Here is a 24,192-nt window from a genome sequence, read left to right on the forward strand (position 1 = left end):
AGCAGAGCCTGCTGCCATAAAACCACCTCGCCTTCAGCCTGTGCTGGGGCTGAGAGGCCCCAGGAGGTCGAGCAGAGATTTCCCCTCACTCATTTCCAGCCTCAGCAAGGCGGCCAGGCCAACGCAAGGTGCTGCTCCCCCGACGTCCCGCAGACCTACCTCCGGCACCCCTTCCTGATGCGCTTTGAGGATGCGCTAACTCTTTTTGCTGTCCCCAGCTCCCCGCAGCCCTGGCCATGCTCAGCACCCTCCGGACACCTCAGCCCTGCCCTGATGAAGCCAGTTGCCCAGAATTTGTGCTCGGGCGAGAGCCGGAGCGAGCCCAGCACAGCACCCACATCTCACGGCGCCGGGCACCACGGGCACGGCGCGCAGCCCCGGCACCACCGCGAGCGCCCGGCACGGGGCCGGCGGCGAGCATCCAGAAGGAGCAGGCGGGTGGCAAGGGGGACGCCTCATCTGCCAGCCGCCCCTCTCCTGCCATTGCCAAGGTAGCGCAGACAATGCTATCTGCCGGGCCGTCAGCCGGCCCTCCTCCCGCCGCCCCTTTAGCCAGAAACCTCTCCATCTGTCTCCAGATGGGGTGTTTCTACCACTCCAGTCAAACCAATTCAGGGTGGAACAATGATGCTTTGTTAACAAAACAATTTTTGTGTGTCAAGCCCTCCTTCTTGCGGTTTTTTTCCCCCCCGAGTCCCCAGTGGGTCAGCTTTGTGTGGCGTCCTACATTTTGTTGTTTCTTTCACATTTTAAAGGCTCCGTATTTTCGTACAAAAGGTGCCTGCGGAGCAGCTTTTATCTGCGAGGCAAGATTTGACACATACGCAGATCACAATTGCGACAGGAGGTTCGTGATGTGGTGGTTAAGGGTGGTGTCAGGACCTTCAGAGTGATGAAGCATTATTTCCAGTGATTTTTGCCTCCGGGATAAAAATTAGAGCTGGTCCTACGGCTGCGTCTGAGGCTTCTGAGAGCAGCAATCACCCAGGGGCTGACGGAGGGGAAGTTTGAGGGGAGATGCGCTCGCTCTCCCCGGTGCAGGGCAGGCGAAAGCCAGCCTCCCTGGCGTGGCTGTGGGAGTACAGCCCATTTTCTCCCTTTTCTCCCCGTTACAAACCTCAGCCCCGCCGTGGCCGGTGCCCCACGGGAAGGTCCCGGGCTGTGCTTGACTTCTCCCCAGCTGCACGGGTTGGGATTTGCCCCTTTGGCCAGCAGCAGGGAGGAAATTTCCCTTTTCTCTTCTAAAGCCGTCTCGGCAGCACAGGCCTCCACGAAAAGCTTTCCTTTCCTTTTTTTTTTTCTGTGCCCTGAAGCAACAAGCACACAAACCACCTCCTGCTCTGCGCACAGCCAGCAGCTCACAGCAAACACCCGGCCCGCCGGCTCCAAAGCAAACAGCCTGGTGCTCCTGAGCAGGCTGGCAATTCCTACACAAGTGGGATTTCTTCTTCCAGCTCTCCCCTCCGTGCTGCAGTCCCCTCCTCCTTCCTGTCCTCAGGTAACTGCATCTTCATGGAAACACCAACACTTCTCTGAGTCACCCCTGCTTTTGAAAGCAGAGCTGCGGGGACCCCCTGTGCCGTGTCCTTGCCTCCAGCTCTTCCCAGCTCTGTTTGCGGCTGCTGTCCCCTGCTGTCTCCCCGCTCGGTGCCGCAGCTCCCTGCCCGCTGCCCTGCACCTTGAGCCCACCAGGAAAGTGGGATCCCTCCCGAAATGTGCTCTGAAGGACCCTCCTTGGCCACCTCGGCCCTCTGGTCTCGGTCAGAGCTTGTGCTGTGCGGCTCCAGAGGAAGGAACGTGCCCGGAGAAGGGAGAACTGGGATAATCCCAATTCCCATCCCAATTCCCTGTTCGGAAACTGCTGTCGCACCAGATGGCATCTCTTTTCCCCACCAGCAGCCCCGCGTGGACGGACCCTCGCTGCAAGCTCCCTTCCGTGGGGCTGTGAGCTGGGGAAGTCCGGGCGCTCCTGAGCAAGCTGCCGAGGAGGCAGAAATCTCCCCGCACGTCCAGGAGACGGCTGAGCTGCTCGCACGCCCTGCGCTCTGCGGCAGGGATCTGAAGCGTGATGGGGGGCCATCAGGGATGCAGAAACCTGGACATTTTGGGGTTCTGTAGGAGCATCCTTAGCGTGGGCTCGACGAAGATGACTTCAATTTGCAGCAGCTCGTGGGGCTGACGGGTCTGTCTTCGGGGAGCGTGCTCCCACCGCCGCAGCTCATCTCCAGCGCGTTGCACGCACCCACCGGGGTGCTGAGGGCAGGTGCTGAGCAGCGGCACGGTGTCCCCAACACCTCCCGCTGGAATCCAGCCCGGAGTCGTCTCTTCTTCGCGAGGACTTTGGAGGAAGCACCGTGCAGAATTAAGCCTCGGCGCTTTTTTTATATGTAAAACGCCGAATTTAGCTGCTAATGGCAATTCCCAGCAGAAAAGGACGGTTAGCAGTGGCTGGGATATTTATGAACACTTTCTAAGCAAACGCTGTGAGGCAGGAAATCTATCGGTCCTCCCGGAAAGCTCCCCGGCTGCTGTTAGACATCCGAACGCCGAGTTTCAGCATGGCTTTTTTGTGGGGTGCTCTGCCCCGCACCCCCCCACCCCCCCCCCCCTTCGTCAGCCCCTTTTTGGTGGCCGTGCACGGGTGTCACCGGCCCCTGCCCAGCCCGGGAGGACAGCCAGGTCTCTGTCCTTCCCCAGACGTTCAGGGGGGTCCCATCGATGGCAAACAGCCTGGGGGGTACCCGAGGGGTCTCCTCTGAAGCTCCCTCCGAAGCGCTGCGGGGCTGACACGTGCCGTGCCCGTGCCCTCCGTTTCTGCGAGGTTCTCGCTCAGAGCACGTTGGTTTTCCCCAGCAAAGCCAGCGAAGAATTTGCCCAGAGGATTTCTCTTTCCTGGGACAGAAAACCAGCTTCGAGCAGACTGCTAGCAGCTAACTGCACGCTCCTCAGCAGCAGCCGGGGTGAAAGCATTCCCACTCCCGATCTCCTTTTACGTCCACGGCACGTTACTCCGGTGGAGGGCTCTCGCTAAGAAAAGCCGTGATAACTCCCAGCCCCGTCTCCAAGGCGGTCCAGGTACGGGAGCCAGCTCCCCTGCACGCCTCCCTTGGTCCCCCCGAGCAGCTGAGGTGTCCTTAATTCCTCCATCTGTCCCCTCCAGGCCCGGGCTGGCTCAGCCCTCCGTGCATTGCCCGCAGCAGGTTGCAAGGCTGCTTCTCCTCTGTCAACGCTTCTCACAGGGCTTCGGGAGGAAGGCAGCCTGCTCAAGTCCCCCAGCCCGCTGCTGGGTGCTCCTGGGGCTTTCTGCTCCATGCCTCCTTTGTCCCGCACGCTGCAGGCAGACAGGCAGAAAGCTCCCACCGAAACCCACCTCTCCCCCCTGCCTTCAGCTGAGCCAAAACAAAAAACAGATGGAGAACGAAATGCTGGCAGGGCGAAGCATATGGGTCGCACTTGCAGCAGCCCTCCTGGAGCTGCGGTGTGTCCCTCCCGCTGCGGGGTCCCAGAGGGTCCCCCCCTGCCCTGCCAAGCAGCCTGGAGGTGGAAGGGACACAGGGAGAGAAGGGAAAAGCAAGAGGAGAGAGCGAGCTTGGTGCTTGGCACCCGAGGACGGTCCGGGAGGAACAATTTCATCCTCCAAGCAGGAACCACACGATGCACAGCACACAGGTGCTGGGGTTGGGCGCAGAACAGTGGGGGACAGCCAGCAGGGGACACTTGGACAGCCAGCAGGGGACACTGAGCTGTGTTTAACTGAGCCCCACCCGTCCCGCACGCTCCCTGTGGAAAGTGGCCACAAAATTAAGTGGGTGCCCTAACGAATGCACCCTGCTTCGCCCACCGTAAGCCGCTCAGGTGTCTTTAATACTGGGATTTCTTCCGCGCTCAGCGCCTGACTTTGTGACCCTAACCATGTATTTTTTTAATGCTGTTCTTGTGCACAGGTGAGCGTATCTTCTGCCGCAGCCTCATCCTTGCACCGTCTTTCTGGAGTAAACAACACGCAGACCTTTCAACGCCTGTCCTCTGGGCTCCATCTGTCCCCAGACTTCCCTGAACGCTTCTCAGTTTTGAAACTGAGCCCCCGGAGCCGTGGCAAGCCGTGCAGCGTGGTGGCAGGACGGCTGCAGACCCGAGCGCGGCTCCTGGTCGAGGTTTCCTGCTGAGCACCGCGGTGCTGGTGCCTCGGTGGTGGCTCCTGCCTGCAGGCGAGCGCCCGATAACCCCGCACGATGCCGATGCTCTCCATGCAGTCCCGTGGCAGGAGGAGAGGGAGAGTGGAGAGCCCACGCTGGGCTTGTGGAGCACACTCCAAGTGCCCTAATGGATCGCCCTGCCCACGCTGCGTCCAGGGAGAACCACACCGGGGATGGGGATGGAGAAGCACCCAGAAGCTGCTGAGAGCAATCGAAGCGCTGCATCCTCCTTCCCCTTACTTTTGCTTTCAAAACCCAGCCGCCCCCAACATCACTGTCACTGAGAGCAAAGGCAAGGAAGCTTTAAAATCACTGTAGTAAGCAGAGAGGGCTGGGGAAAGAAAAGGAAAGGAAAGGAAGAGCCCTCTGTTGGGAACGTGGCTCCTCCGAGGGAGGCTGGGCTCCCCCTCGCCCTTGGTACCCAAAGATGCTGGGCCAATGATGCCCAAAGATGTCGCCTGCTGAGACACAAAACGCGCTGCGAGAGGAAGAAGAAGAAACAGGAACCACCTTAAGGGAGGGGAGCCACCAGCAGAACAGTTTAAAATGACTAAATACTTTCCCAATATCATGGCTCCACGTAAGCACTGCTGTAATTGCCCTTGGGATGTTGCACAACCGGAGGGAGGGAGGGAGGGGCAGGTGCCGGCGGGGCAGGCAGGGAGGGAGCCGGCCCCGGCCTGCAGCACCCAAAGGGCAGGCGAGCCCCCCTGCTGCCCCCCGGGAGAGCAGCTCCACGCGGCACAGGGACGTCTCCAGCACCTGGATTTAGCCCCGGAGGGGCCGTTCCTCACGGGAGCCGGAGCGCTGCAGGGGGACTCCCTCCTGGCTGCCCCAGGGAGCAAGAGCAAAAGGCGAGGAACAGAGGAGGAGAGCCCACGGTGTGCTGTGCGGCACAGACAGCGAGAGGCAGAGATAAGGGCTTCATTCAAGCGCTCTCGCTCTCTGGAAGTCTCACGCAGAGCAGCTGGTCTTGAAGACAGTCGCCAGCACGACATGCGAGCGCAGAGCGGTTCCATTTCTGGGTGCTTTTATTAGTGGCACTCAGGCAGGGGCATCCACTCGACCCCCCGCGCAAAGGAAAACGGCTGACTCATTCCTCCAGCGATGCTCGAGAGCAGGACACGGCGCTCCGGAGAAGCAGCACGGGCCCTCCCCGTGCTTCGCAAGCCAGATCCCCGCATCCGGGCTCAGACACCACACACGTACGCACACAACAGCTAAACCGCGGATGCGCCGGGTGCCTGGATAGAGCATCCGCAGCCTTTGCTTCCAAAAGCAGCCCGCTGATGCTAGGGGCGGGAGGGAAACCTCCGAGAGCTGCAGTCCCGAGGTTTAAAACATCTGTGGGCCCCCAGCCATTAAAGAGGATGCTATGCCGGTTTGCTGCTGTCGGGTCTTTACGCCAGGTTCATCGCTGTGCCGGCTGGGCACCGTCCAGCAATGCATTAAGTGATGTGACTATTTCTGTTCTCATCACATGTTTGCTCTCATCCTCTCCGGGGTGTGTGTGGGGGGAAAAAACACATTCATTATGGAGCGTCTCATTTTGGTGAGGCTTTTCCTCTCCCCGCGTACGCGTGCTGTTGGGCTGGCAGAGGCGAAGGGGGGTTTTATTTTCCCAGTATCCAGCACACCCAGGTATTTCTCTTAGAGGAGGCAAAGTCAAAGAAATGCTAATCAAATATCCAGGAGTGCACAGTGCTGACATCTGCACCTCGCTACTATATGGCCTTTCATTAGCATTACCTAAATGTACGACCATACAAAGAGCAGATTTCCTTAGCAACAGGGCTGCCTTCATATTTCCTCCCCACTACCCCCTGCCCTTAGAAGAAAAATGACTTCAGCTCTTTTGCAGAGCGGTGCTCGCAGCCGCTCTGCGATGCAGCAGTGCTGCGTGGCGCTGCCAGCCTTGCTATATGCTGCATCTGGGACGCCTTCCTCTCCACGCCGGGACCCGCCAGCCATAAAGCAACCTCTTGACTTAGCTCTTCTGCACAGCCACAATAAAACTCCTCTCCTTTCCTAACCGAGCACATGCAAAAGAGTGCTGTAAAGGGAGAGCGGGGGAGCCTCTCCTCCGGATGACTTACAGCTCCCTTTGCACGGGGGGAGGATGTCCAGCACGCACGGCGATGCCGGCACCGGCGGCTGCCCCAGATTTGCTCCCTGCTGCCCGGTGCCGGCTGCCCTCCTGCCCAGACCACGCTTGCAGCCATCTCCGCCTCGGGCAGGGAGCTGCCAACCCCCCCCCTGCCCGGATCTGGGCCAGGAAGACTGAACACTTCATCCTCCGCGCTCTCCCCCGGTGCCACCGCCTGGTGCGCTGGGCTATTTTAGGAGATCGTCTGGGAGCCTGGCACACGCACCGCGCTGCCGGGAACTCCCTGCTTCTGTTTCTGAAAGCTGGAGGCTGGGATCCTGCTGGGACTCACCCCTGTGATTCCCGAGGTCTGACCCTCTTCTTGCTGGGACTGGCGCGAGGCTGCTGAGTCAAACGGAATGAGTCCTGGTGAGCACAGTGAAAGGGGAGGAGGACCATGCCCTCGCCGGCATCTCAACCCCTCCAGCTGGGGCCGTGACCACGAAGCCTCCCCCCTGAGCTCCACCAGCGCTTTCCAGCGTCCTGCTCTCGAGCCCACCCCGTGTCACCATTCCCTGCCTTTCCCACATGGATACTCTCTCCCTTTTCCATTACGACGGGGTCTTTGATTGCGCGATCGCGTAACTATAATGAGACAAATATTTATTTTGCAGATATGGGTTAATCAGACCGAAGGTATAGAAATATTTCATGCGCTAATCAGAGTACCTTCAGCAATCAGTATAGTAAATAACTCAGGTAAATTAACATAGGAGAGTTCCCTTATCAGGTTTTAGCCTAAGATCTATGTGCATTAAGGACTAATTTGCCCTCCCCCCTCAGATTTGGGCTGGAGCCCAAGACGGGGTTCAGACCCAGGTCCCTCCCATACGCTTCCACGGGCGCTGTGGGGGCTTTTGCTCCTGGCAGGATCAGGCGCCGGGATGAATATTCAGCAGCGCAATCGCTGCGCCTTTGTTTTCCGAGCCCTGCACCTTTAAAATTCCAAGGGCTCCGCTGTTTGCAGCTCAGACAGCCTTTTTGCATTCAGTTCGTCGCAGGCTGACACAGAAGACACGACGGAGCAGGTTGTGTCTCCTGCTCTGAGCCCTTCACGCCGCTCTGGCAGCGTGCAGGGGCCATATTAAGAGCCGCCGGTAATTAGCGGATCCTCCCGCCCCAGCGTGGCGCAGAGCAGCCGCGGGCTGCCGGGGCCACCGGCCGCACCGGGGCCAAGGCGGTGGGATCTTGGGGCTCCAGTGCAGAGGGGGCTGAGGGCAGTGACAGCCAAGTGACAGCAGGCCTGCAACCGGGGCGATCTCCAGTGCCACCGCAAATTAGCGGTCCCAGGAGAGACCTTATGTGTAAGGGCAAGAGCTGCGCAGACCTCCCCCGGCCTCTACATCCCCTGCTCAGTGTCCCCAAACCAGAGCCACCGCTCTTCTGCCTCAGAGCGGCTCCTGCGCCAGCATTTTCCTGGGTATTCCTCCGAAAAAGCTCCCGCAGAACAAACGCGGAGGACCTGGCGATTCTGCCCTCGCCTCTGTCGTGTTTTGGGATCCCTGAGAACAAAAAAGCACTGGAGGAATGGCAGGCATTATAGTAACGATGGTGACAAATTTAATTAGAGCAGGAAGCTCTGGAGCGGATTTCAAATGGCAACGCGGCATTTTGTGTGAAAGCATTGCACGGCTCCCCCCCCGCCCCCAGCCTCCCCGCCGCCGCCACCGGGCTCCTTCCAAAGCCACCCCACCCCGCAGGATGCGTCCCTCTCATTTTCCCACATGTCGTCCCCTGCGCCCCCCCAAGGACCGACACATTCCCGCGGTCTGGAAAATGCAACTGTAGGAGCAATTCAATAATACAGCGGCCAGATGTGCAACAGTATATCCAACGTGTCATTCAAAGGAGCCCTTCAGCAGAGCCGAGACATGCTATCCCGCAATCTTAACTAATACATCCTGGGGCCCTGGAGGAGTTGATGGATATATACAATTCCCTTTCCTACAGCTGTGGTCCCTTTTAGAGGGGGCATCCAGACTCAACAATAGCCCCGCTGTTGCTTTCAAGACAGAACCTCTTCAGACAGACCGGGCTCGATCCCGACCCCGCGTCCGCCCGTGCCGCTCCGTTGGGGTCGGCGGGGTTTCGGCACGAAGGGCTGGAGGCAGGATCCGGCCTCGCGGAGCCAGCATCTGCAGCTTCACCTTGTGCTACAGCCTCTGAGAAACCTTGGTAACTGGTTGGAATAGAACCACCTTGGGGAAAAGGCAAGCGGAGAGGAGCAGGTAATAAGATTTCTAACTGGTGCTGGTAGAAAGAAGGAAGTAATATAACAGTTTAATTAATCTATGCCTATTAGCGTTATTAAAGAAAACAGGGAGCTATTGGAGATTTACCTCGGAGAATATCATCAAACGGGGACCTTCTGCAGGGAATTTTATGTCTCTGTGCCCAATTTATAACCAGCACGGAGGTGTGGTGTTAGTGACAGCCAGCGCTGAAATGTCACAGTGCTTAGAAGTCATTAGCTGGGGACACAGGGAGAGAGAAAGAGAGGATGGAGGAGGGGACAAGGGAGAAATGGGGAAGGAAGGAAAAGGAATTAATTTAATTAAAAATATCTTTAGAGCCTGTCTCTTGATTTGTGTGGTTTTGGGGCTTGGCAGAGCTGCTGAGAACGGTGTGGAAGGAAAATCAAGGTTGCTGGGGCTTTTTGAAGCTGATAAAAAAAAATAAGCACACTTTTCATGTTCAGGAAGATAAATCCCCATTTTCTCAGTCTCAAGACAATCCAGTTATTTACTGACAGTTTTACTGTGAAATAAAAAGGGCTTTAAGCTTCTTTCTACTTGATGTCTCCATAGCCTGAATATTATTAGATCCCAGCCTGGTGCAGCTGGAGTTTTGGTTAATAAATTTAACGTCATTAGACAGAAAAGCCTTCTACTGAATGTTGCAATTCTCTCTTTTTTTTTTTTTTTTTGCCGTTGCAGTCAGACTGTATGTAGGTGGTAAGAATCAAAAGAAAGGAAGTGCGCCTGGCAAACAGGGGAGCGCTAAAAAAAGGCTTCGCTTGGGCTGGGGCTGGGCGCGAGGGTGTTTCGCCCTCAGACGACGCTGGGCTGAGCCCCCCCCCCGGCCCCGATGCCGTGGCAGCAGCGCTGTTTTTGTGGCATTTTTCTGCAAAACACCATGGTGCCTCACCGGGCGCTCAGCGCAGGTGAGGGGATGGCACCGCAGCAGCCATGTCCGCCGCAGCTGCAAGGCTTCTCGGGCCGGTGTTAGGCTGGGGCAGAGCGCTTGTGAGAGGTGATGCCACAGTGCTCAGGGTCACCTCATGAGGCCATCATGGGGCTGTGAGTAGGGTGGCTTTTTGGAGAGGAAAAGTCTCGCTTTCCACCTGAAGCCTGCCATCAGCGAGGCCAAAGGCGACACAAAACGCGACTCGGTGGGACAAGCTGAGGGGAAGGCACGCAGCAGGGCCTCCATCTTCCCCTGTGGAAAGCCAGGCTGCCGCAGCCCCTTGGATCAGGGCTCACCCCTCTGGAAGGACAGCTCCCATCCCAAACCCAACACGGCCCCCTTCTCCCCTCAGGGCGGCCGCCACATTGTGCCTCCCCCTGCCAGCCCCTCTCTTCAGCTGTGGTCCTCCTGCTGCTGTCCCTGCCATGGCGTCTTCTCCTGTCATGAAATGCACCGGCTGGGAGGAAGACGCTGAGGAAGACTCCAATGAAGATGCTGAGGAAGATGCCGTGCCACTCTTGTTCCCCCACCACACACCTGACCCACTTCTTGCCCAGCTCCCACCTCGCCATCCCACCACAAGCAGGCAGACGCCTGCAAGCCTGAAGAGTGGTGGCGTGAAGGGGATGCTTTATTTTGGGGAGAAACCAACGTGGTTTGGGGAGACTGGGTTCGAGGGAGGTTGCAGTGGGGGAGAAAGGCACCCAACATGGTGCGTTGGTTCTCTAACCCCCCAAACCCTGCAGGCGCTGGGGACACCAAGACAGGGCTTTGGGAGCAGGAGCAGGGACGTGAAGGACCAGGATTCGCCTCCCGCCCGGTGGCCCTGCAGCTACGGTTTCACCCTGTGTTTGGAAAAAGCCTCTGCATCTGAGATAAGCCCTTTCACAAAATAAACAGCGTCGGCTGGAAGGAGAGAAGCGGGAGAGGGGTCTGGGGGAGATAGCGAGGGGCCGGGCAAGCCGGGGCCGGCAGGGACGGTTGCGGAGCCAGGGGCTGCCGGGAGGGGAAGGAAGTGGTTGTTGTGGGAGTAACGTCAGGAAGAGCCTCCTGAGGGGCCCCGGAGGGCAAGGAGAGGGAGAGATCAGAGAGTTCACGGGACGGGGACGGGAGGAAGCGACGGGCAGAGGAGGCCAAGAGGAAGAGTCCTGCATGGGGACGGGGAGGGGGACATGCCCCAGGGCCAAGGCGGGCCAGGAGAGCCCGACCGCCCCAAAGTGCTGCTGCACTCGGTTTATTCCTCCGCCCAAACTGATCCCTAAAAAAAAAAAAAGGTGTTTATTTTTTATCTTTTTTTTTTTTTTTTTTAATTCTTAAATCCCCCTCCGGTGCATAAAAGCAAAACAAATAATCGCAAGAAAGCGAGGATGGGTAATTAGCAGCAGATGGCTGGCGATGACAGGTATCTTCGTACCTGTGCACCCCTGCTTAACAGCCTTCGCACTTGGAGGTGCTCCCAGATCCGCCGCCTGCGCCAGCCGAACAATTGCAGCCCGGCAAGAGGCACGGCTACGGGAGTGCAGACAGCAGCGCCCGTGAGCTGCTTTAGGGAAATCCAGTTTAGAGCCAAGGCGATGCATGCAGAGTCATTAATCTAGGTCTAGTGCCAATAGGGATGGCTTTGCATTAGCGCCGGGCCCCTTTGTAGTTCAGACAATCAGTCGTATTCAAACAGCGCGAGATAACGCTGCGGAAAGCTGAGACCATCGCAGCTCATTCCTCCTGTAAGGGGTGGGGGGAGAGGATTTACAGGCAAAATAGCATTGCATTAATTGGACTGCTCAGTATTCTGCACAGACGCTCGCGGATAATGTCTTTGCAAACTAACTGCAATAAATTAATTAAATTAATCTACTATGCCGTGCTTGTCCCCACCCAACATCAAATTCAAGGATGATCAGGGCTTGCCTTATCCTCCATAGCCTACGAAAGAATCTGATCTCACTTGCTCTAGAGTTTCTGAGGCACTGAATTGCAAAGTACCACCTGCCTCACTAAACTAATCACCAGCCTGGTGGTTTAGATCACATCAGTTTTACATGTAATTAAGACTGTCCAGGAGGGCATGCAGCTGCTTACATGGTCGTTCCCTCTTATACAGCAACGTGCCTCCTGCTCAGATAGGTGCAATTAAACAAGCCTGTTCACAGTCATTAAGCATTAATGCACCTCATTAGCATAAGAACTGGAAGAAGCTTTGATGCAGGGAACCCCGCAGGAGAAGGAGATGGAGAGAGATGTACATACAGACAGGAAGGCGAAGGGCTGGGCCACCACCTCCTCGTGGCCCCGACCATCCATTCCAGCTCCATTTCTCCAAAGCAATGAGCCATGGCGTGCCCTCCTCCCCAGAAATGGGACTGGGTTATCTTTCTCTCCCCCTCCCCCCTTTCTAAATTATGCCGGTGGAAAAAAAAAAAAAAAAAAAAAAGAGGGGGAAAAAAAAAAAAAACACCACAAAACTGTTGGGATATTAACCTAGCGAATCCATTAATAAGCTGAACTCTCTGTTGGCTTTGACACAGCACACTAAAGCTTTAAAGAGACAGGGCCCCAGACGCTGGAGATAGGGGCAGAGACAACAGCGCTAACAAAGAGCCACTGTTGCCACGGCCGTGGCCATCTCGGGTAGGTCCAGCTGTCTTTGGTGTTCTGTTTTCCAGACACAAAGAGCAGACTGAACCGTTTTGGTCTGAATGGCTTTCATTTGATGGTAGAGAAAATGAGAGGGAAGAAAGAACCTAAGTAAAGTGTCCAGGAGAGAGAAAAAAAAAAAAAAAGAAAAAAGAAAAAAAAAAAGAGCATGGTGCGCTGCAGGTCTTCAGTGAGAAAGGCTGCAGCTCCCTGGAGCACAAAATGGGGCTGTCTCAGCCAACGGGCACGGTGCAAAGGGAAGGCGACGTCGCGGTTTCGGAGCCGTGCGTGCCACCGTCAGCGAGGCTGCGTGGGTAAGCAGGGATGCACGCTCCTGGGAGCCAGGCTGCCCGTCTCTTCCACGCTTCCCCGGCGCTTTGCACAGCACCGCGCGGGTCTCTAGGCACTATCAGACCTCGGATAATAAACAGCTTGTCTGACTTGGTTTTAATCTCAAAGGGAAAACGTGTGTTTGTACAGCACCTGGCACCACCAGGCTCAGAGCCTGTTGGGAGACTCCAGGCTGGACCAGTGCGCGTCGGTATGCGCAGCCTCGGCAGGCTTTGCTGCTGCCACGACAAGGAACGGGCTTGCACCAGGAGCATGAATCAGCTGGAAAAAGCGCATCTCCCAGTGAAATGGCTTCGGGGAACCGCCGCGCTCACACGCTGCCGCGGGGCTGTTCTGCAATCCACACCCCAACCCAAACAGTACCCTCAGCGCCCTGCTCCATCCCGAGACGGGACGAGGATGTGCACGCTCCGAAAAACCTTTCTGCTGCAGCTGCAGAGTCAAGATGCCAAAGTCATGCCCTTGTGCCTCTGCCAGAGGCCAGATCTGCATCCCAGGCTTGAAAAACAGGTCTACAATTTCCAGCCCAGATCCCTCTGCTATAAAGCGCAGCTCTGAATGATAGAAATGGAAGCTGAGACCAGTTAGCTGAGACCAGTAAGCCCACCCACCGGAGAGCCCTGCAGGCTCGTCCCTACAGCACGCGCTCTGTCCCTCTGTCGAGTCCAGTCCGTAAGTGATAAAAGCGTCCACGACTGCAGCTCTCAGCTGGGAAGAAGAACAAACAACCCAAGCAGATCTTACCACTGGGAAATGGTTTCTAAGGGTCTCCAGAGATATCCTCTTTCCTACGCTCATTCCATTAGTGCTGTGCATGCTCCATTGTCCCAGTCTCTCCCTCCTTAGTGGTTACATCCTACAAATACAAACAGATTTCGAATCCCCTGTAGCCATTTGGCCCATGTTGATAATAATTTTCCCTCCTTGAGCACCTTTTATCTAGAGATCTGAAAGCATCTCCCTGGCATTAATAGTCATTAGCTCCTCCACCACCACGCAACGTAGGGTTAGCGCTGTCACGTTTTACAGCCGGGGAGAACTCGGGCACGGCGCAGTCGGTCCCGAGAAGCAGCACGTCTTCTCATGCCCTGTTAAATGGCACACGGACGGGGGCATTCATCCCCTTGCTGAATCTTCGCTGAATCGGGCCCTGAACAATTTGCCAGCAGCGTCAGCGAGAGGAAGAGATCCCAGGTTTGCATCTGAGTCACCAAACCCTCTGTTTTCCCGTCTGTGCGCAGAGAAGTCAACGGAAAGTCTCCCGTGGACTGCAGCGGGAAGTTCACGCTTTTTGAGTCAGTTAAAACAGCTTTTTTTTTTTTTTTTTTGGAAGGGGGGGGGGGGGAGCAGCGGTTAAGAGGCTTTTACCGTGCAGTCGTTTTGATAAACTGAGGGAGCCGGGCTTTTACCCAGCAACAGGCTGGGAGAATGACTGATGGAGACCATGACCCCAGTGAACCACAGCCCTGCTCCCCTGGTCCCTTCCCATTTGCCTTTTGTGATTACAATTAGCAGTGGGGGCCGGCAGGTGGAAAAAAAAAAATAAAAAAAAAAAAAAAAACAAAAACCCCCCCCCCCCCCCCCACCCGCCCCGCTCCCACCCCCTCATTGTCTGCATGAGGCTGGCTGAGCGTCTGCACACTGCAGTCCTCTGCCCATTGTGCTGCTGAGAACATGCGAACAGACGCTCTCGGGCGATGGGTTTTATTGAACGCAACTTCAATGGCAAATGGAGAGGGGCGGGGGGGGGGGGGGGGAAAAAAAAAAACCTTGAAAAACCATGCCAAAAAAAAAAAAAAAAAAAGAGGTGGGGAGGGTGTTTTTTTAATGCAATCAATGGCTCCTTCCTATAACTCTGCCTGTTGTGAGGAAATTTCTTTCCAGTAGCAGCCAGCAGCAGTCCCAAGGCTGTGACATTGCTGTAACGCTTGGAGCTCAGCTCTCTATCTCTGGCAGCAGCCCCGTCTTTTTGTCATTATTGGCTGTGATTGCAGGGGGTGCACGCCAGCTCTCCGAGTGCTGAGATATTGCTGTCTTCCCCTCCCTCTGGACAACCTGCCCTCGGAGAGAGGGGTTTGGGAGGGCGGCGGGGAGGAGACGGGGGTGAAACCGGGGGCTGAATTCTCCCTGCCTCCCCTGAGTAAGCTCCTATCCAAACCCACACGGATAGGTAGAGGTCCCCAAGGCCCTTTCGGAAAGCTCATTAGGAAAGTAGTGACAGATGCATTAGCTATTAAAAAAAGAGGGGGGAGAAGCTATCATAGAACTTTAAAAAAAACGCAGCAGCAGCCGCCCGACAGTTTTACTGCTGTCAGATCCTTTTTTTTTTTTTTGGTGGGCACGTTGCAAAGCAGGAGAGGTTTGGGGAAATATCTGACACCTGGACCCTTTTCCCAGGCTCTGGACCATCAATAACCCAGCCAGGGTATTTCTCAGACCCCCAGGGGGGAAAATACCAGCTCTGGTCCTTTGCCTGCACCTGCTTGCCCTCCCTGTCCTCCCCAGCACCTCCTGGAGAGGGGTTTGGGAAAGGGCTGGAGGAACCCGCTGGGATGCCATGGGTGGCCAAAAAAATGTGTGTCAGCTGCTGCCAACACCGACTCCAAGCTGCAGCCCAGGGAGGACAGGTCTTGGCATGAGATGCTCCCTCCCCACGTAAGCAGGGGCTGCTGGGCTGGTGATAGAGACCTGAGTGCTGGGACCTGCTGTCCCTGCAAGCTCCAGCCTGGTGGAAGGACGGGTACGGGTGACATTGTGCAGCTGCAGCGGACACCCAGTCGGGCTGCGAACCCCAGCTCCCCGCTGGGAGTAGCAGCACCAGGTTGCAGCTCACGGCCAAGAGACCAGGGAACGGGCGCGCTAGTGGGATGCTGCGGCAGCAGGAGCACTAGGAGTCGCCTCCCTGCATCGGGATCAACACATCTGGCAGCTGTGGAGCCCCACACAGGGACTAGAGAGCAGGCAAGGGGCAGGGAAATAGGGGGACAGGCTCAAAACTGGGTGCTCGGGGTGGGGGTCCAGGCTGGTGAGCTGGGGAGGACAGGGGGTGGATGGGGAGGCAGGAGCGGGATGACGGCACGGGCTGGGGGACCCCATCCTATGAACCCAAAAGGCCAGCACCGCTCCTACACCTGCGTGGAGAGCAGAGCCCAGGTAAGAGCAGCCCAACAGATGTTGCACCTGCGTGACGGCTCCCGAGCAGCGCGAGACGAGCTGGAATTGGCGTCTGAGCCTCTACGACAACGCTCCTCACGCAGACGGCGGCGGGGAGCGGGGACGAAAGCGCCGCTTGCACCAACCTGCTCCCAACACCAGCTCCTGCCTCTGTGCGTGGCATTTCCCACTGGCCATCCTCAGCCATGGGGTGCCCACGGTAGGGGCACGGCTATTTCCAAAGCACCAAGAGAGGCACCAAGGGTAGTCGTGAGCCCGTGCCACCCGACCTCCCCTCCTGCCACCTTCCATCTGCAGCCAGCAGGCAGAAAGCTCGCCAGAGGAACACGGCACCAGCAGACACCGTCCCCCTCGGCTGAGTTTTAAATGGCTCTCGGATCCCTTCAGACAAATCTAAATGCACCGATCCTATTGTGTGCATAAATCTTTGCACCGGGCCTGCACGCCTCCACACTATTGATAAAGAGAAACGAGTCTTAAATATTTAATGAGCGAATAAACCCGTTAAGAGGATATGATTAACTGCACGCCACAGCTCTGCATTTAAGGTGTCCCTGCTGTACCTTTAGAGGGGTTTTATTTTTAAGGGAAATCGGCAGCAGCAGCTGGTGGAAGCGAGCGGCCGGGGCCACGCGGGCGCTGCACCACCAGCAGCGCCAGCCCAGCGCCCCACTTTGCAGGCTTAAACACACTGCGGGGGCCCCCACTGCAAGGGGGGGATCTGTGGGGCCATTTGGCAGAGGGGGGCAGAAAATAGAGCCTAGGAGGGTCCATGAGGGGTAGCAGGAGACAGTTCTGGGGTTAGAGTAAATGCCCAGAGCGCAAACCTTCCTGCCCCGGTCTCCCAGCAGGATGGGGCTGCTCCTGGGGCATCGGGAGTCCTTGGAGCTATTTCCAGCTGAACCACGGAGCTGGAGGACGACCTTGGGCAAGTCACTTACGGTCACTCTGCCTCGAGCCGAGCTCAGCGCGACACTGCCGGAGACTTGTCCGCTGCGGGTGCCGAGCGAGGAAATGTTGGGAGCCAGGCGCTTTGTGCTCTCCTCCCCTCGGGACCGGGTGAGAGCAGCCTCAGGTGCCCAGCAAGGCACGGGTACCAGCTCCCTGCCGCGCTGGGGGCAGCCCACGGGATGCTCTCGGGCGCTCCGAGAGCCGTAGACGGAAGATTTTATAAACCGAGGGCTATAAAAGTCCCCCAGCAATGTGACTTTTTACGACTCAAAATTATTTTGATCGTTATTTTTACCCGAGCTAGGAGAATAATACAAAAGAAATCACCATGAATCATCCCTCAACTTCTTAAAAACGTTAAATTTAGCTGTTTTTGTGCCACCTTTTTGTTTACGTTCTCCAAGCGTTTCTTGCCAACGAGTTACCGACAAGGATTTTTGGCCAGGAAGAGAAAAAAAAAAAAAAGGGAAAAGACAGACTGTTAATTTTAAGCAGCCACTGAAGATATTGGAAGAAAGTGAATTTAAAATTTTTAATCGCAACAGTTCCCTCCCCAAACCTCGAGTCTACAAAATTTTGCCCGCCCAATCAGGAAGCCGAAGCCCACCATGTGATGCGAGATCCCAATTAAAACGGCTCCAGTTCTTGAGGCTGAGTATTCACAAAAGAGCAAAGACCGCGAATTATTTGCAGAAATTATCTGGAGGACAATTTTGAATAATGAATACGGCGGGGGGAAATCGCAGTCACTTTGAATGCTTAATGCAACTACAAAAAAAAAAAAATCACGAACAATTTGCGAGTAGAAAAGAGGTGAAAAGCGCGGAATAAATCATTTCGCAGAGTCCTTCCCCCACCAGCGATTATGACATATGAGCGGTGCCCCGGCACGGCTGTAAATGCTGCAGAAAGCAGCTCTCCGCTGACAGATGGATGGAAGTCACGCCTGGAAATGCACCTAATGGGAGAGGCTGTGCTACCGCAGGCAGGTGAGGGACCCCGCGCCCAGCGCCGGCTGTAAATCGGGCTTGAGACAACCCGGGCAGCGGGACGTGCGAAGGAGGAGGGAGATGCCCTGGGCGATATAGCCGAGCAGGGAGCAGGTGGGAGATGCCGGCTCCTCCAGGCTCACCGGGTCCTGGCTCTGTGCTGGGAAATGCCATCCTGCAGCACAGGGAGCACCCAGATATGTGCGGGGTCTGGATTTTGGCAGCTCCCACCCTGCCTCGGCCATCCCTTCCCGTACCAGGGCTGAGCCAAACTCTGTCTTAGAGAGCAGCTCCCACGGCCACCTTGGGCACCTGGAGAGTGGAGAAGTGACGGCTGCTTAAACCTGGGCAGTCCTCCGTGCCCAGGCACCAAACTTCACATCTTTGTTAGATTTGCAACAGGCAGCTTCGCACTGCATCTCCAGCACTGAGCCTGGGGACCAAAACCTGCACCGCGCTCGCTTTTCAGCTGCAGGAGGAGCTGCTGGAGGGAGAAGGCATGCGGAGCCTGGAGGACACGTGCTGGGGACCACAGCAGGGCACGGCGGAGCTGGCACCGTGCTGGGAACGGCGGGTGCAAACCCCGGGGGACTGCCGCGAGGGGTGAAAAACCACGCAGCCGCTGCCTGCAGAGCCTGCAGCTGCCCCCGAGCCGGGCAAAGTCTGCAAACGCCGCTCACGTGGGAGGCGCTGGGCCTCTTCCTGCCCGAAAACTGCGTGCAGCACGGCGCGGCAACGGTCTGCTGGAGATGGAGCCGCGCACATCCCAGCCCGCTCAGCTGACGTCGGTCAGGGTAACGAGAGGTTACAGCCCGATCACAAGACACGCTGACGAGGCATCTTCCCCTTCTGGGGAGGAAAGTCAAGTGCAAAAGTTGTAAAAGGAGCCCGGCTGCCTTCTGTGCCGCCGCCTTCTCGCAGCTCGCCTTGCGGGGAGAGACGGTTCCTCCCGTTTCCCTTTGAAATGGAAAGGGAAGGGAAATGCAAGAAAACTCTGCGTTTTGGGGGCGAGAATTAGGGAAAAAAGAAGTTCTTTAATGCTTTGGGCCAAATATTCCCCAAAGGCTCTGCAGGCAGACGTTGGATCTCTTGAACTTGCTCAGATTCGGGATGTTTGTGCCAACTCGCACCAACTTTGCGACGAGCCCCGCAGGGAAGCCTTGCTGCTCGCTGCCCGGACTGAGGCATCAGGAGAGCCGCTCATAAACCGAGTCCTAATCTGCTGTTAGCTCACCTGGAATCCCTCATTTCTCACGTTATTGTCCTGCAGAGGGAAACAGCTCCTTAAAAACAAGAATGGGAAGAAGAGAGTTGGCCCCCAGCGCAGGACCGTCTTTCCAGAGGGTCCCCAGCATCCTGCACCACAGGCAATTGAGAGCATCGTGGTGGCTTCGGGGTTTTCATCTTGTGCCCCTCGATTTACCATGGATTCCCTGCTGAGCACCACAAACCAGCCCCGCAGAGCCCATCCTGCTCCACTCCTGCTTTTCCCGGCCCAGGTGCTGGGTGTTACGGGGCAGCTTTCAGATCATGGGCGTTTGCTTCGTGTGTCCAGGGAGAGCAGGGTGCCCTTGGAAGCCGTGCCAGCAGGACAGAGCTGCTGCTGGTCAGGGAACCAGGCAGGGACAACCAGCTTCTCCTAAAAAAGCCTCTGAGTGAGGTGTTCGGAGGATGGAGGAGTTTCAGGAGGATGGAGAACATCCGAGATCCCCCAGGCTCTGCTCCTGCCTGTCCGACGGTTTCCCCCCAGCACCGATTTGGCTGGTACGATGGTTGCCTTAATTCCTTTTGGGGACGGCTCGTTGGGATGACGACTTACGGTGCCCAGGGGACTTCTGTGCCCGGCTCTCTTGCAGCACTTGCCTGCTGTCGTGCTGTCGCAGACGGGGAAACCGAGGCACAGAGCTGGCTCTGGAGATCCGCGAGGCTGGCTGCTCCAACGCCACCCCCCAGGCGACACCAGCACATCGCCCACAACCCACTGACCACCCCCAAACCCCCCCGAGACACCTCCTGCTCCCTCTCCATCCCCAGCTCGGCCTCCCCGAGCCCCCATCCTTCGGCCCTCCTCTTGCACACCAGTTTCTATCTCCGGCCCCCGGGGCTCAGCACCACCGAGGCTGGGGGAACCAGCGTCCCCCCTGCCGCCCCCAGGATCTCGCAGCCTTGCCGTGGCGGTGGCAGCGGGGCGGACAATGACATTTGCTGCGGGAGCCTGACATTGAACCCAGCCAGTCAGAACGGCGGGCGTTTTGCTGGCAAGGGGAGCAGCTCCGCGCCGACACCGTCAGCGAGGGGACAGGGGAGGAGGGAGGGGAAAGGGAAAAAAAAAAAAAAGCCGAAGCAGCAGCCAGACAGCTGCCTCTTCCTCCTCCTCCTTTTGTGCAGAAATGTGTTTTTGTTTGTCAGTCAAACAGATTGTTTTCTCCTTCTTTGCAGGCCAATTGTTTCTGCTCCTGCAAGATAAGGGATTGAAAAGGGCTATATTTTTATGGCACTGAATCTAGGCCCTCCGAATTGGAGGGGAGACATCAAGTGGGAGGAGATTCCTGTTCAAACCAGCACTCCTCTCCCCCTTCCCACTCTCCAATCCTATTTCCACCCCCATTTTCCTCTTTTTTTTTTCTCCTTCCTTCTCCCGCCCGGAGCTGCCTCTCGGCCCTCTCGCTATTTAATCTCCGTGTCTCTGGTGGGCTCGGGAGGTTTACACAGCTTCGTCCTCTTTGCACCATCTGCTGAAAAGAATCCGTCTGTCCTTCTGCCGCTCTGTCCGGCGGCTCCTCCTGCCATCCTCCCCCAGAAACAGGGAGAGCGGGGCTGCTGCTGCTGCTTGTGAGCGTCCAGAGGAACAAAACCCAGGAGGGGGCTTCCTTTTCTATGGCAGTCTTGAAAGAGCAGACCCCTGTGTGGGGCAGGAGCGGTATGCAGAGACGAGGGAGGAACGTGGTTAATAAAAGCAAGCCCAGGCCAGGGTAAGATTCCTCTCCTGGCTCCAGAGCTGGCTGCAAGGAGCCTGCTGCCATCCTTCATCCCGTCCCTTGTTGGACTCCCCCAGGTCTGCAATCCAGGTGGGATCCGACGTTGACTCACGGTGACGGCGGAGAGCAGAAACGCCGGAGCAGTGACCCCGAAACGATCGCCAGCATCGGAGCCACATCTTCAGAGCAGGTCCCCAAGCCAACGGACCCGGGAAAACCCTTGGTCCATCAGGGCTGGAGGCAACCTGAGCCTCACAGCAGTGGGGACAGGGTGGGGATGCAGTGTCCCAAGCACAAGTCCCTCGCTGCCGCGCGCCGGTCGCATCGCACGTGGCTGTTGGGTGCCGAGGACCGGAGGGAGGTTTTGCCTCCCTTCCTCGCGGGAGGAGAGCCTCGAAGGGGGCAGCGCGGTTCATATCCAGCTCATAAGCCTCTCAGAGCTCAGGCTCGAGGACTGAGATTCACTCAATTAATTTTGCTTTGGCAAAAAGTCCATTTTTATTGCTATTTCATGCCTTCAGTATAGATTTTCCCTGCTCGTCTCAAAGGGATAATAAAACCCGACTCGTTCTTTTTATAAAAGTCTCACACTCCCTCTCTCACCAGGCTCTGTGTTCCCCAGCTAGAGATGTAAATTTAAAGGGGAAATGCTGTCATTTAAAACAAAACAAAACCAAAAAAAGCAACTCGGAAAGCCGGTCTTTGAGCATATTCCAGCTCTCAAAAACTAGGCCGTGCAACCCAAGCAAAACCCAGCGGCAGAGCGGGCTCTGGCCACGATGCCGGACCCCCAGCGCCTGCACCCGCCTCCCCCCTCTGCGCCGCTGGTGCCCAGGGAAAATCCCAAATCTGTGCGGTGCTGAGCAGGGAGCACGTGGGTTCTGAGCGTGTCTCCAGGTGTGCAAAGAGCCCTGCCACCCGCCCCAGCTGGGGCGCATCCTGCCCGGTCCCCAGAGGGGCTGTACCCACGGAGCATCCCCGTGTGAGTAAGGGAAACTCTAATTCCTCTGCCCCGTGCCCTGCTGCGGGGATGGGACACGAGTGGAAACCAGGCAGCAATCGGGCACCAGTGAGTGGCAGCCACCCCCTGGGGACGGGGCGATGTCCCCAGCATCGCTCTGTAGGAGCAGGTTGGCCCCACGCATCCGCCAGGCACGGGGAGGACGGGCTCAGGCAGTTCCCTCCTTCCCCGACCGCGCGTCTGAGCCGGTGCCGTGCACAAATCCGCCGTCACCGGGACTTTCCTTGCCTCACTGGAAACCAGGAGCGCATCCAAAGCGGAGCAAGAGGAGACGTGCACGTGCCTGCGCGCTGCCAGCCGGGGTTGCCACCGCCGCGCCCGCCCGGCCCTCGGCCCCGTGCTGCAGCAAGCCGAGCCCTCGGCCGCACGTGCAAATGTTTCTTCTTCTCCCCTTCCTTCTCCCTTCATCCGCCCCCTCGGCACGCCCCGGCCGCGGTGAGCTCAGCGCCCTGCCTGCGTCTGCAGCGCCCGCGGCGAGAGGAAACCCGCAGCTCGCCCTGTTCCTGCAGGTGTGCCTCCAACCGCCGAGGGGCTCGGGGTGATTCACGCCGGGACGGGCAGGAGAGGAAAGAAGAGGGTGAGGAAACCCACGGCGATGTCACGCTCGCTGGCTAACCGATGGCCCCGTCGCCTCCGGGCGCAGCGCGCCGTGCCCCCGGCTCCATCAGTTAAACCGAAGTTGTGCCGCTTCCTCTGATGGCAGCACCAACCGTCCTTCCCCGCCGCAAGCTGCCGAGCCCCGGGGACGCTACCAAAAATAATTCTGCAGCCCTGCGAGGGCCGCCCCGACAGCTCCCGTGTCGCAGGAGCAGCCGGCTGGGGGGCCTTACGCTCTCCTGCAGAGCCCTCGCCAGACCTGGCCCTCCAGGCTGGAAAATCCTTTGCGAGCCGTGACAACCTCTGCAGCTCAGGCAGAGGCGAGAGATGATTAAGACTGGCTGAAATCTCGCAGGACCCCGCCGGCTGAGAGGCCCCCGTGCACGAGGGAGAAACACCCCGGGGCTGCTCCTCGCAACCTGCGCCTCCCCTCACCTTCGCACGGGGCCGGGCACGGAGCAAGGCCAGGAACCAGGTCACCGCCGCCCGTTTCCAGGCAGCAAAGGTTTGGAAGAGCAGAGGATCATTTAGCAGAGCGACAGCGAAGGTTCAGAGCAGAGCCTTCAAATTACACGCTACAGAGCACTTTCCCTGCCTAAAAGGTCTCTGAAATGACTGTGGCGGCTCGGAAATGCAGCACTCTGCCTGCAATCGTTCCCTGGGGCTTGCAGAGGAGACGGAGCTGGGAGAGGAGAGGTGGGACCACGGTGCCCCTCCAGCAGCCGACGACACAGGCTGCTCCTGGGCACCCAGCACGGCCCCACGCCGCTTCCCTAAAGCTCCCCGGCAGTTTCTACTGGTCGTGCTATTTTTTGTTATTGTTGTGCTTTTTTTTTTTTTTTTCTCCTTTCTCACTTCCTGCCTTGAACTTCACACAGCTCCCCGGCCCCGGAGCTGCCGCTCAGGGCTCTTGGTGACCCCCAGCACCACGCACAGACCCCCACGGTGCCCCCAGCACCATCACTGCGCTCGCCAGGCCTCCAGGCGACGCCACGGGGCTCAGATCCGACCTGTGCCCAGGGGACAGCAGGGAGAGGAGAGCGCTCGGGGGGAACCTGTCCTCTCCATTTCCCTTGGCTCCTTCCCATCCTTCTCCAGCCCGCTCCCCAGCAGCTCGAGCTCCATTTTCACCAGGCGGTGACAGCCGCCAGCAGACGCGCTCTCAGCTCCAGCTGTGCACCTGAGCGCACAGCCCCGGGGCACCGCACACAGCCAGCCCCCGCCTCGCCACCCGCACGTCCCCTCATCCTCTCTCACATCCCCACATCCGCAGAGCCACCAGCACGGTGCTGCTCAGCCTCCCGGGGCAAGCTGCCGCCCCAGGAAAGGCGGCTGCACCGTCCCAACAGCCACGGGTTTGGGACGCCCTGCGAAGTCCCAGCACCCAGCAAGGAAATCACTCCTGGAGGCTCCAGGAGGCTCCGGCGATGCCCAGAAGCTGGAGGCGAGCTGGGAGAGCCCTCTGAAGGTGCTGGCACCACCAGAGCTGCCCGCCTTTCGCCTAGCACATGCAAAACCCACACTGTTGTTTTGGGGAGGGCAAAAACACCGCCTGGGGAGGTCACTGGAGGACAGCCAGCCAGGGGACCGCTCGCCACCGAGGGGAGCACAGGCAGGAACCAGCAGCCACAAGAAGCCTTCGCAAAGCCAAATCTGCTCACATCTAAGGGCCGGCATCACGCTCCGTGAAAGGCGGCGGGGAGCGAACGCGCACCCCAGCAGCTCCCCGCTCTGACGTCAATGAAAACCTCCGGCAGGTCCGCGACGTCAGCCGCGACGCATCGCGATCGGCCCGAGAGCCCTCGAGGTGCCGACCCCCGGGACTGGGGGTCCGCGGCTCCATCGGGACCCCCAGCCAGGAGAGCACCCGGGGGGGGGGGGCGAATGTTTGCAGGGGGTGGTGGCAAAAGGGTGGGCACAGAGGCGTTTGCAACTGAAAGGCAGCTCCAGCAGAAAGATCTGGGGGGGG

At 57.8% G+C, this 24,192-nt stretch overlaps 1 protein-coding gene across 1 annotated transcript in view; it reads right to left on the bottom strand.

The window, feature by feature from the left end:
* Positions 1-24,192, bottom strand: part of RAI1 (retinoic acid induced 1) — a 70,544-nt gene that overhangs the window by 45,711 nt on the left and 641 nt on the right.

The sequence above is a fragment of the Oxyura jamaicensis genome, chromosome 14, assembly GCF_011077185.1.
Source record: "Oxyura jamaicensis isolate SHBP4307 breed ruddy duck chromosome 14, BPBGC_Ojam_1.0, whole genome shotgun sequence".
Taxonomy (NCBI): domain Eukaryota; kingdom Metazoa; phylum Chordata; class Aves; order Anseriformes; family Anatidae; genus Oxyura; species Oxyura jamaicensis.